The 12404-nt window shown below is 42.2% G+C and overlaps 1 pseudogene; it reads left to right on the top strand.

The window, feature by feature from the left end:
* The first annotated feature begins 1707 nt into the window (after positions 1-1707).
* The window catches only part of LOC136480652 (tyrosine--tRNA ligase 1, cytoplasmic-like), a 21418-nt pseudogene continuing 10721 nt past the window's right edge, over positions 1708-12404 (top strand).

Here is a 12404-nt window from a genome sequence, read left to right as displayed (position 1 = left end):
ACGTGGCCCACGTCGCGCGACCGGACGCTGGGGTCTAGCGTCTGGTCGATCTGACATGCGCGTACGGTCGCCCTGTTTTTTAGTGGACTGAGGAGCCAATGGCTCTATTTTGTGGGGGCTTCTATTTAAGCCCCATGGCTGGCTGAAGCTCACTCTCTTGGCCATTTGCATTGACATAGCAACCTTGTGAGCTTAGCAAAAGCTCTCCCACTAATCTCCATCATTGATTTATCATCTTTGTGAGATTGGGAGAGAATCCAAGTGCATTGCTTGAGTGATTGCATCTAGAGGCACTTGGTATTCGTGTTTCGCTGCAGGATTCACTTGTTGCTCTTGATGGTTGCCACCACCTAGATGGCTTGGAGCAGCAGAGGAGGATTGGCATGAGTTGGTGATTGTTTATGGCCATCTCTGGTGATTGTGAGGGGATTTGTACCTTCCCCGACGGAGCACCGAAAGGTAACCCTAGTGGATTGCTCGTGTCATTGAGTTACCTCACTTGTGGGTAGGTTCTTGCAGTGTTCAATTGTGTGGATGAGGTTCGTGCAACACCTCTTAGCCGCCGAACCACCAAGTGTTGGTCGACACAACGGGGACATAGCGTGTTGGCAAGCACGTGAACCTCGAGAGAAAATTGGTTGTCTCTTGCTCTTTGGTATTCTCCTGGTGATTGATTTAGTATTCATCTTATGATTGGTTCACTCCTCTACACGGCGGTATAATCACCCTACTCACTTATTTGTATTCTTGCAAACTAGTTGTAGCAAGCTCTTTAGTGTAATTAGAATTGAGAGCTTGCTTTGTTGTTTTAAGTTCATCTAGTGGAGCTCTTTAGTGTAGCAAGTGTGAGAGCTCTTAGTGAATAGTGACATAGCAAATTGTGTGTCTAGAGATCATAGAAACTAGAATTGTTGGATAGGTGGTTTGCAACCCTTGTAGAGCTAGAGCAAGTTTGCATTTCGCTATTTGATATACTAATCAAATTGCTCTAGCTGATTTGTAGATTTTTAAATAGGCTATTCACCCCCCTATCCATATTAGGACCTTTCAAGTGGTATCAGAGTCATGGTCACCATTTGATTAAAGGCTTAACAACCTCGATGTCAAATTATGGCTCAAGTTGTGTTCAACCATGTGGGGGGCAAACCACCGTTCTTTGATGGCACATGCTATGATTATTGGAAGAGAAAGATGAGGATGTATCTTGGTTGAATCATTGATCAAGTATGGGAGGTGACCGTTCTTTGATGCTATCATTGATCCCGACAATCCCACCAACCAATATAAGACCAACAAGCAATGCAATACAATGGCTCTCAACACCATATACAATGCCATTGATTCCAAGGTGTTTGTGCAAATCAAGGATTGTGAAAGAGCTAATGAGGTGTGGAGGAGATTGGAGGAAACATATGAGGCACACCAGCGGTGAAGAGTGCCAAGTTGTACATCCTCAAGGATAAGTTGACAAGCTTCAAGATGAAGGATGATGAGAGCATTCTAGAGATGTTCCATCGGTTGCAAGTAATTGTCAATGACTTGAAGGCTTTGGGAGAGAAGATCAAGGATGATGATGTCTCTCATCGGTTCTTAATGTGCCTACCTCCAAAATTTGAGATGTTGAGATTGCTTATCATAAGAGGAGGATTGAAGGAGATTACCTCTAACCAAGTACTAGGTGATATCATGACACAAGAGACATACCGTATGGAAAGGGAGGGGGATGACAAGGATGACAAGAAGGAAGAAGAAGACAAGAAGAAGAAGAGTATAGCATTCGAGGCTAGCTCATTATCATCCAAGAACAAGGGAAAGTCAAAGAAAGAATCAAGTGATGATGATGATCTTAGTGATATTGATGATGAAGCTATGGCCCTCTTTGTACGCAAGATAGGAAAATTCATGAAGAAGAAGCACTAGTACAGAAACGGCCTGTACTCCCAGTTGGGAAACCCCTTCAGTCCTGGTTTCTCAACCGGGAGCACGAATCCAGGACTAAAGGGCCCCCTCCTTTAGTCCTGGCTTCTCGCCCGGGACTAAAGGTGCACCTTCAGTCCCGGTTGGTAAGACCAACCGGGACTAAAGAGGCCTCCTAGCCTGGCCACGTGGGGTGGCCCTTTAGTCCCGGTTGGTATTACCAACCGGGACTAAAGGTTTCCTTTTTTTTCTTTTTTTGTTTCTATTTTCAATTGATGATTCGTTTTGGTTTTCGAATAAGTTTTCGAATACGCATTCTACGCTCCTAGTAATATACGTATTCTACACGTTTATAATGTTCGAACATTTTGTACAAACTAAAGTATGAAACTAACGTATATATTACATGCATATACATATATTGTACGTTATTTTATGTACATATAATATATATATATATATATATTACAAATAAAGCTTGCATTGTATATTCTATCATATCCTTGGGATAACAAATTCACTCCATTTGGTTCGGCTTCCATGTTTTGTTGACGTCATTGTAGAACTCGCCGGCGGGGTTGAGGACCTAGTCATTAAGAAATCCTACTATGGTCTCTTGAATTGCTTTCAGTTGATCACGTCGTATGACTTTTTCCTTCAACCATAGAGTCTTCAATAAAAGTTAAAGGAAAAATATTAATATATATATATATATGTGTGTTGGTCACGTGATTACTTATATATATGAGCAACAAAAGAAATTGTGAATATATGAATATATTTATATAATGTACTTTGAGGATCTCTTCAGGAGTTCTTTTTGCGTATGCCATGATGAACTCGCAAACATAGTATCCGCAGTAGTTGTTCCCCTGTTCTTGCCTCAGAACCCACTTTTACGAGAAAAAAGATCCGGTGAATTGAAAGCATGCATGGTGTTAATTGAATTATATATATATATATAAATGTAGCTAGTACTTACTTTGTGTGCAATTACATCCAGTGACGCTTTGCTATGTTTCATGTGGTGTTCCTTAATGAAACTTTTCCAAACACTGTGCCCAATAAAATAAAAAATTAATTTGGCCTTTAATAATTGTTGCAGTTAAGAGATCGGTGTATATATAGTTGCTAGAGAGACCAAATTACCCTTGGATAATATCTATCATGTCTTGGTACTCTGTTTGCTCTTTTCTTAATGAGTCTAAGATGCTCAACCGACTATTGGCCATATCGATGACCATCAATATCCAGTGATTGTTGCATATGTTTTTATACACAAATATGATCGACATTAACTAGAGTCAATATATATATATATATATATATATATATATATATATATATATATATATATATGGGAGATAGCTTAGCTAGTAAGCAAATAATTGAACAAATGTCCATATGATCGATATTAATTATTTAACACTCACTTGAAGTTGTAGGGGAAGAGTATGTTCTTGTTTTGTTGGTTCACTAAGAACCTCATGAGATTTTTCTCGAGTTCAGCTTTCCGTTGAGGCGGGGGTTAGGGTGTTTGAATACGACATTTGGATCAATGAAACCAACATCATTATCATTTCTCTTTCTGAGTTCTGTCATCTCATATCTACATATATAAAAATATAGTGTGAGGATATATAATTTATATATATACATGTAGCTTTATATATATAAATACTTTAATAGTAGAAAATAATCACACTTATAGACAATAGCAGCTAATGAGACTTTTGTCGAGAGAGTCCAGGTGGCATAGTTGGTGTAATTCTACAAACTCGACATATATAATGTCATCGCCACGGAAGTAATGTTGGTTTCTAACTCTGACAGGAACAAAGGCCTCTCCCCATTCACACGCCGCCATGTACCACTTGTTTAACAGGTACATTTGCGTACCCAGTTCACCTAAGGCCTTAGGGTTGTATAGACTCTTTCCATGTTCAAAATTTTTCCAAGGATCCACTTTCGGAGCAGATGGTCCTTCAGTGAGCACTTGGGCAAGGTCCAAACCAGTTTCCTCGTAAAACCGAGCTAGCTCCTCAAAATCGACGTTTAAGTCTAAGTTCGAACCATATTCACTAAGAACGACAAGAGGGGGGACTGATTGTTGCGATTGTTGTCCGAGTTCTGCAACACCTTTCCTTGGTCTAGTCTTTTTCTATGCCGCCTCAAATGACTTGGTGAGAGAGCGATCGTAGTCCGATTTTGGCAGGGTCTTTTGAGATTCCCGCTTTTTCTGGTCCACCTTCTTTCTTAGAAGATCTGGAGGTAGGTAGAAGTACGGTTTCTCCGAGTTCTCCCTCGCTTCTCGTTGCTTTTTCACTTTTTCAAAGAAACTATCCACATCTTTTTGTACTGTGGCATTTAATTCATTTTCACTTTTCTCATAAGACAGTTTTTGGGAATAAGTGGATTAGATGTGGCTTTCTTCTTTGCCGGCTGGTGGGCCAACGGCTTTGTTTGCGGGGCGAACCTCTTAGGAACTGGCTTCTTCTTAGTCATCAAGGGAGGTGGGGAAGGCGTTGTAGACCTCTTTAGAGGCGTTGGAGACCTCCTTGGAGGCGTTGGAGACCTCCTTGGAGGTGGCGGCGGTGGCGGCGTTGCCACCTGATTTCCTAGAGCACTATGATGATCTAGAGATTGGATAATTAGACTTAGGTTGGTGGAGACCTTGCTATGTGAGTACAAAAAAGAATAATTAGGTATAAGAAATTGTTATTTTTAATCATGCATGTCAATAGAAAATTAGTGAATTTTTTTTTGTTCACTTTTGTCCACACCTATTATATGGCAATTGAGGAAGCGGCGGTGGACTAGAGACCCCGGGAATAATGATGTAGCGCTTGCGCCATAGTATGAATGTCTTATCTGCTTCTCCTAGAGTCTTCTCCCCATCAGCTCCTGGAATGTCAAGAGCCAGATCACTAAAACCTTTGTTAACTCTATCCACTAAGACGCTAACATATCCAGGTGGTATTATTGCCCCATGGATTCTTGGTGTCTTGGTAGTATCTGGATGAGAAAAAACACTAAGAGCCATCGTGATTGTGGCATTCTCTTTTGGAATATGTAGCTCACATGATGTAAATGGTGCAGTGATGTCATCCACAGGGAAACATAGCATTGCGTCATCTTGATTTGGCAACTCCGTGGAAGCGCAGCTGCTTTTCAACTGATCAGGGGGGCTAATATTAATGTTGATTCCTGCATCTGATGCCAGCCTTTGGGCTCTCATTGCTATTTGCACTTGCTTTATGATTTTGTCTTGCATTCTAGCTTGCATGTTTTTTTCGTGCTCTTGTGCTTGAAGCAACGCCTCCCATGACTCACGAACATATTCCTCCAACCTGCTGATCCGCGCTGCTTCCTCATCCTTCCTTCTCTGCCGACTTCTGTAGGTATCTCTGTCGTTAGGGAAACCATGCTCCCAAGAAATGTTCCATCCTAAACCTCTTGTTCGGCCACTGTGTTCAGCAATCCTGATGGCATACGTCAGTTCATCCTTCTCTCTATTGGGCCTGAACGCACCAATAGCTTTAGCTTGTAGAGCATAAGATAATCTTTGTGTTGCTCTTTCGAGTTTTGGGCCATGAACCAGCTTCCCGGTCTCTAGGTCTAGTCTTCCCCCATGAGCGAAAAACCAATTCTTCGCGCGTTTGGGCCAATTGAGTGATTCTGGTGTGATACCCTTGGCAAGAATGTCCGCTTCCATTTTTTCCCACTTGGGAATGGCAGTCGTGTAGCCACCTGATGCCATGCCATGGTGGTATACCTTCCGTCGGGCATTCTCTTGGTTCCTTCTCACCCGTTCCTCACCCTCTTCCGATGTCTTATACTGTACAAAATCATTCCAGTAGGGCCTCAACTTCGTGAGCGGGCCACTAGTATTGAAATTCGGCATTAGGTTCTTCTTGACGTATTTTGTGTATAGGGATTTCTTCTAAGTCTAGAATTGCGTGGCCATCTTCTTCATAGCCCACTTTTGAACTAGCTCCTTCAATTCATTATCATTGATATCATCATAATCATCCGCTTGCAACATGAAATATTGAAGGATATCATCCCAAATTAAATTCTTATCAAGATCTGAGACAAAACTAACATGAGGCTTGTTGATCTTTTGCTTACATTCATGGGCACTGATCGGAAGTCTGTCCCTTACAAGGTACCCACAGTGTTGCACGAATTTCCTTGCATGTGGACCAAGTGGTTCACCTGTCTCGATATTGAATTCCGATATTATGTAGCGCCCCTCCAATGGCTTTTTTGGGCCTCGAATATTTTTGCTTTTCGCTGTTGTGGTCGTCAATCCAGAGGGCTACGTATAAAAAAATAATAAATAAATATCATGTGTACACATAATAGATGATAGATATTCAAATATATATATACAATATTCAAATATATATATATAAATATATATACCTCGCTAGTATTTTCTTGCACAATATTTTCTTGGTTTTCTTCAAGAGCTAGGTATTGACTCCCGTCATCTACATCCTGCTGGTCACCATCGGCAAATTGAGTGCCGGTGTTGATAATATTCATCATTTCTTCATCCATGTTGTCTCTCGAGGCAGCCATCTAACTTTTACTCCACTAGATATATCTATAAAAAATAAAACATGTTTCAATAAATAACCATCCGTACTAGTTGACCTTGCTTACGTGATCATCTCGGCGAGCATTTCTCCACCGGATGGCACCGTACTTGGCCAAGGAAGAGCTCCAATTCTACGAGGAAGGGAACATGGTCTTTCACGACCATTGCCGCTCTCCCTCGTACAATCAAAGCTCCTCCTTGACGTCCGTTACCGCTCGGCAGAGAACATGCTCGCCGAGATGAACACGGTCCGCAAATTCAACTAATACGGATGTTGCTATTTTGATATGTTGAATTATTAGCACTTATTTACGTTAATTGTTAAACAATTTCAATTATGAATTTATGAAATCATGCTCAAATATGTGTTCTATATTTGCTACATATTATAAATTAGAACTGTAGGCTCAAAAATGAACAACCTATCACGCAGGCTCAAAAATACTAGGCTTTAGGAGTTTAGGTTGTTAACAAAATGAACAACCTATCACGCTGGCTCAAAAGTACTAGGTCATAGTTCAATTGGTAAACAACATACCCAACAACGAGATACCCAACCAAATATTAGGCTTTAGGAGTTTAGGTTGTTAACAAAATGAACAACCTATCACGTAGGCTCAAAAATACTAGGTCATAGTTCAATTGGTCAGAATCTTTGTGGTGAAACTTGTCCATATAGTTTGAGTCTCAGCAAGAATGCTAGTATTTGTGGTTAATTATTTTTTAATGATAAACAACAACGAGATAACTTTGGTTCTTTCGTTAATTTTAAGATATGTTAGCTTAGCACCTTGGAGGTACTAAGATATGGTTTCTATGTACTTATTCATCAGACGTGTGTAGTTACATACATATAGTTGTCTGCATTTATACCATTCTTTAAAAAACAACACGAACTAAGAATGCAACTGTTCGGGCTTCGATTCTACGAACGAAGAGCTGAACCATGACCGGCACCGCAACCGATGGAAACGAGCAATGCAGCCGCAAAACCATGACCGGCAGAGCTGAACGACGACTGATGCCTGCTCAAACGAGCTGCACCGCTGGGCACCGCAGCCGCATGGAGTTGGCAGCACGAGTTCTCCGCCATCCCGCACGTCGTGTTTTACAGAAACTCAAACACGCTCAAACATACAATGCTACTGATTACAAACATACAAGAGAAACTAATAATTACAAGGCTCGGCCGTGCTCCGGTGGTGAGGCAGCGCGCGCGGGGAAGGCTCGGGCGAGCTCTGGTGAGGCAGCGCGGGGGAGGCTCGGCCGCCCTCCAGTGAGGCAGCATGTGCGGGGAAGGCTCTGGCGAGCTCCGGTGAGGCAGCGCGGTGAAGGCTTGGCACGCTCTGGTGAGCACGAGTGAGGTGGGGGCTAGGGATGAGGACGGCGTGCGCTCCTACGAGGATGAGCAAGGCGCGCTGCCCGGACGGAGAAGAAGCGCGCTGGCCAGCTAGAGAAGAGGCGCGCTGATGAGGCGAGGCTAGGGTGGTCGCCTAGGAGCGGCGGCACTGCTGGATCGATCTGGTGGAGAAGATGAGGCGACGGCGTGGCAGAGACAGAGAGGAAGAGAACTAGGGCGTGGTTTATAAAGGGATACCTTTAGTCCCGGTTGGTAGATCCAACCGGGACTAAAGACTCTTTAGTCCCGAGCTATTATTAGAACCGGGGCTAAAGGTATGAGCATTAGTCCCGGGAGTACCCACGACCCGGGAGTAAAGGGCATTTGGGTGGGACGTGAAAACTGCAGCTCTACCTTTAGTCCTGGGTGGTTGATCCACCCGGGAGTAAAGGGAGATCTGTCCCGGCTAGTGGATACACCCGGGACTAAAGAACCACCTTTAGTCCTGGGTGGTTGATCCACCCGGGAGTAAAGGGGGAGCTGCAGTTGGCTTCCTCCAATTACCATAAGTTTTTTCCTTTTTTATATATTTCTTTTATATAAATATGCAGAGAGTTATTAATTGCCTAATAAATAAAATATTATCCAAAAAAATTATAAAAAAAATTCTTGGACTTGGTTTTGCATTATTATACGCAACATAAATTTGTAAAGTAAACTCTTTTGTTTTACTGTATAAATATTTGACATAGTGTAAATAATAATTACAATTTACACCATACAAAAATATACTACTTAATTAAAATCATTAAAACTATTGTTTTTGGACAGGAAATTAGTTTTCATATCTTATTAACGTTCATCATTTGGTTTTTCATCACACATTCTCCACGGGAAATCCACCGTCTAACAGAAAATTCATTTAAACAGTAGAAAATATGAAAACACGACAATAAAATCTGAAGTCACAATTATTACATAATAGGTCTAATACATCACTATATATCAAGCGGGCACAGTAGTGAACTTCTTCTTAACATATATCCCTTGGTTATGATTGCGTCGTAACCATGGAGTGTCCTCATCATTTAGCTGGATGCTTGGGTCTTTGTTCACTGTGAAGGGTGAAATTCAGTCATCCTTTTCATAATCTTCTGATATGTCTGACTTGTCTTCAATTTCGATGATGTTTCTTCTCCCTAAAAGAACTATATGGCGCTTTGGCTCATTGATTGGGTCGTTATTGTTTTTCCCTCTCTTCGGTTTTGTAGCCATGTCCTTGACATAGAACACCTGATTCACATCCTTGGCAAGGACGAACGGTTTGTCTTTGTACCCAATATTGTTGAGGTCCATGGTTGTCATTCCATACTGGTTGTCGACTGCTACCCCGCCTCCAGTCGCCTTTACCCATTGGCACTTGAACAAAGGTACCTTAAAAGTAGGTGCATAGTTTAGTTCCCATATCTCCTCTATGCGGCCATAATATGTTTGCTTACTTCCATTAGGGTCGGTGGCATCTATGCGGACACCACTGTTTTGGTTGGTGCTCCTTTTATCTTGGGCTACTGTGTAAAATGTATTCCCATTTATCTCGTACCCTTTGTATGTGAGGATATGCCACGATGGCTGCCTAGCCAACAAATGAAGTTGCTCATCAATACTCTCATCACCCTAACATTCTTTTCGCAATCAGTCGCTGAAAGTTTCCATGTGCTGATGCATAATCCAAGCTTCAGACTTCCCTTGAAACTCAGATCGGAGCAACTCTTTATGTGTCTCGATATACGGATCCACCAAAGAGGAGTTTTGTAGAACTGTGTAGTGTGCTTTATTAAAATAATTGTCCTACATACCAGTATATGGTTTCTTCCCTAGTGTCCCCTTTCCACTTAGTCTCCCCTCGTGTCGCGATTTAGGAACACCAATTGGGTCAAGGTCGGGAATAAAGTCAACACAAAACTCAATGACCTCCTCTGTTCCATAGCCCTTGGCGATGCTTCCTTCTGGTTGAGCACGGTTGTGAACATATTTCTTTAGGACTCCCATGAACCTCTCAAAGGGGAACATGTTATGCAGGAACACAGGATCGAGAATGCTAATCTCCTTGACCAGGTGAACTAGGAGGTGTGTCATGATATTAAAGAAGGAAGGAGGGAACACCAACTCAAAGCTGACAAGAAATTGAACCACATCATTCTATAGTTTACCTAGATCCATTGGATCGATTGCCTTCTAAGAAATTGCATTTAGGAATGCACATAACTTCACGGTGGCTAGACGTACATTTGGAGGTAGAATTCCTCTTAATGCAATGGGAAGCAATTGTGTCATGAGCACGTGGTAGTCATGGGACTTTAAGTTTAGGAATTTCTTCTCTGGCACATTTATTATACCCTTTATATTCAAGGAGAATCCAGATGGTACCTTGATGCTTGCTAGGCATTCAAACATGCTTTCCTTCTCTTCTTTGCTAAGAGTGTAGCTGGCAGGACTTAAGTAATGGCATCCATCATCTGTCTTCTCTGGATGCAGGTTGTCTCGTTCTTTCAAACACCGCAGGTCCTGTCATGCTTCAAGTGTGTCCTTAGGCTTCCCATACACACCCATGAAGCCTAGCAGGTTCACACAAAGATTCTTCGTCAGGTGCATCACGTCGATCGCGCTACAGACCTCTAGGACTTGCCGATAGGGTAGCTCTCAAAATATGAACTTCTTCTTCCACATGGGTTCGTGACCGTCAGTGTTGTTCAGAACAGGTTCGCTGCCATGTGCCTTTCCAAATACTACTTTCACATCCTTGACCATATTGAGTACATCCTCACCAGTTCGGTTGCCTGGCTTGGTCTGGTGGTCTGCCTTACCTTCAAAATGCTTGCCTTTCTTTCTTAGGGGGTGATTCGCAGGAAGAAATCGATGATGGCCAAGGTACACGACCTTTTGACATTTTTTCAAGAATATACCTTTAATGTCATCGAAACAGTGCGTGCATGCATTATATCCCTTGTTTGATTGTCCTAAAAGATTACTTAGAGCAGGCCAATCATTGAGTGTTACAAACAACAATGCTCGCAGGTCAAAGTGCTCCTGTTTGTGCTCATCCCACACACGTACACCTGGTCTGTTCCACAAAAGTAGAAGTTCTTCAACTAGTGGCCTTAGGTACACATCGATGTCGTTGCCAAGTTGCCTTGGGCCTTGGATGAGGACTGGCATCATAATAAACTTATGCTTCATGCATAACCAGGGAGGAAGGTTGTAGATACATAGAGTAATAGGCCAAGTGCTATGACTACTGCTCTGCTCCCCGAAAGGATTCATACCATCTGTACTTAAAGCAAACCTTAAGTTTCTTGCATCATTTGCAAACTCTAGGAATTCTCTATCGATTGCTCTCCACTGGGACCCATCAGCAGGGTGTCTCAACATATTGTCTACCTTATGGTCTTCTTTGTGCCATCGCAACAACTTTGCATGGTCTTTGTTTCTGAATAGATGTTTCAAGCATGGTATTATAGGAGCATACCACATAATCTTGGCAGGGATTTTCTTCGTGGGACGTTCGCCCTCAACATCACCGAGGTCATCTCACTTGATCTTATACCGCGATGCATGACATACCGGGCATGCATCTAACTTCTCGTACTCCTCGCCATGGTAGAGGATGCAGTCATTAGGACATGCATGTATCTTCTGAATTTCTAATCCCAAAGGGAAGACTACCTATTTTGCTTTGTATGTAGTGGCGGGCAATTCGTTATCCTTCGGAACCATCTTCTTTTGGATTTTCAGTAACTCCCAAATCCCTTGTCAGATACACCATTCTTCACCTCCATTGTAGCAATTCCAGTGTGGTACCCAACTTTTTCTGCCCCGCATCACAAGTTGGGTATAGCAATTTCTTGTGATCCTCTAGCATGTGCTCGAACTTGATCTTCTCCTTTTCACTTTCACATTCTCTTTGTGCATCATGAATGGCCTGACCAAGATCATCAGTGGGCTCATCTTCTGCCCCTACCTCTTCCTCAGCTTCTCCCATTGCAGTATCATTGAAGGCCCCATATTTAGCAATAATGTCATCATCGTCCCATTGTTCTTCTTCACCTTCTTCCATTACAACTCCGGTTTCTCCATGCTTCATCCAACAAATATAGTTTGGCATGAAACCTGACTTCAACAAGTGTGAATGAAGACTCCTTGAGCATATTCCTTCAAATTCTTACATATGGCACATGGGCAACACATGAAACCATCGCGTTTGTTTGCCTCGGCCACACGTAAGAAAGAATGCACACCCTCAATGAACTCTTGGGAGCGGCGATTAGCAATGTACATCCAATGCCGGCTCATCTGCATTACATGACATACATACCATATTAAAACCTAGAACATAATTAGTTAATTATACGACATGCATGCCATCACACAAGGTATTAATTTATGAAAGTCTCGCTACAATGTAGACAATCCCAACTACCACTAAAAAAACTAAAGCTAAAATGCACTTCAGCAGCATAAGGATTTCGCGACCAATCTCAACTA

This window comes from Miscanthus floridulus, chromosome 9 (assembly GCF_019320115.1).
Source record: "Miscanthus floridulus cultivar M001 chromosome 9, ASM1932011v1, whole genome shotgun sequence".
Classification (NCBI taxonomy): domain Eukaryota; kingdom Viridiplantae; phylum Streptophyta; class Magnoliopsida; order Poales; family Poaceae; genus Miscanthus; species Miscanthus floridulus.
Note: the sequence above shows the minus strand (reverse complement) of the source record. Positions and strands in the feature narration are given on the sequence as shown.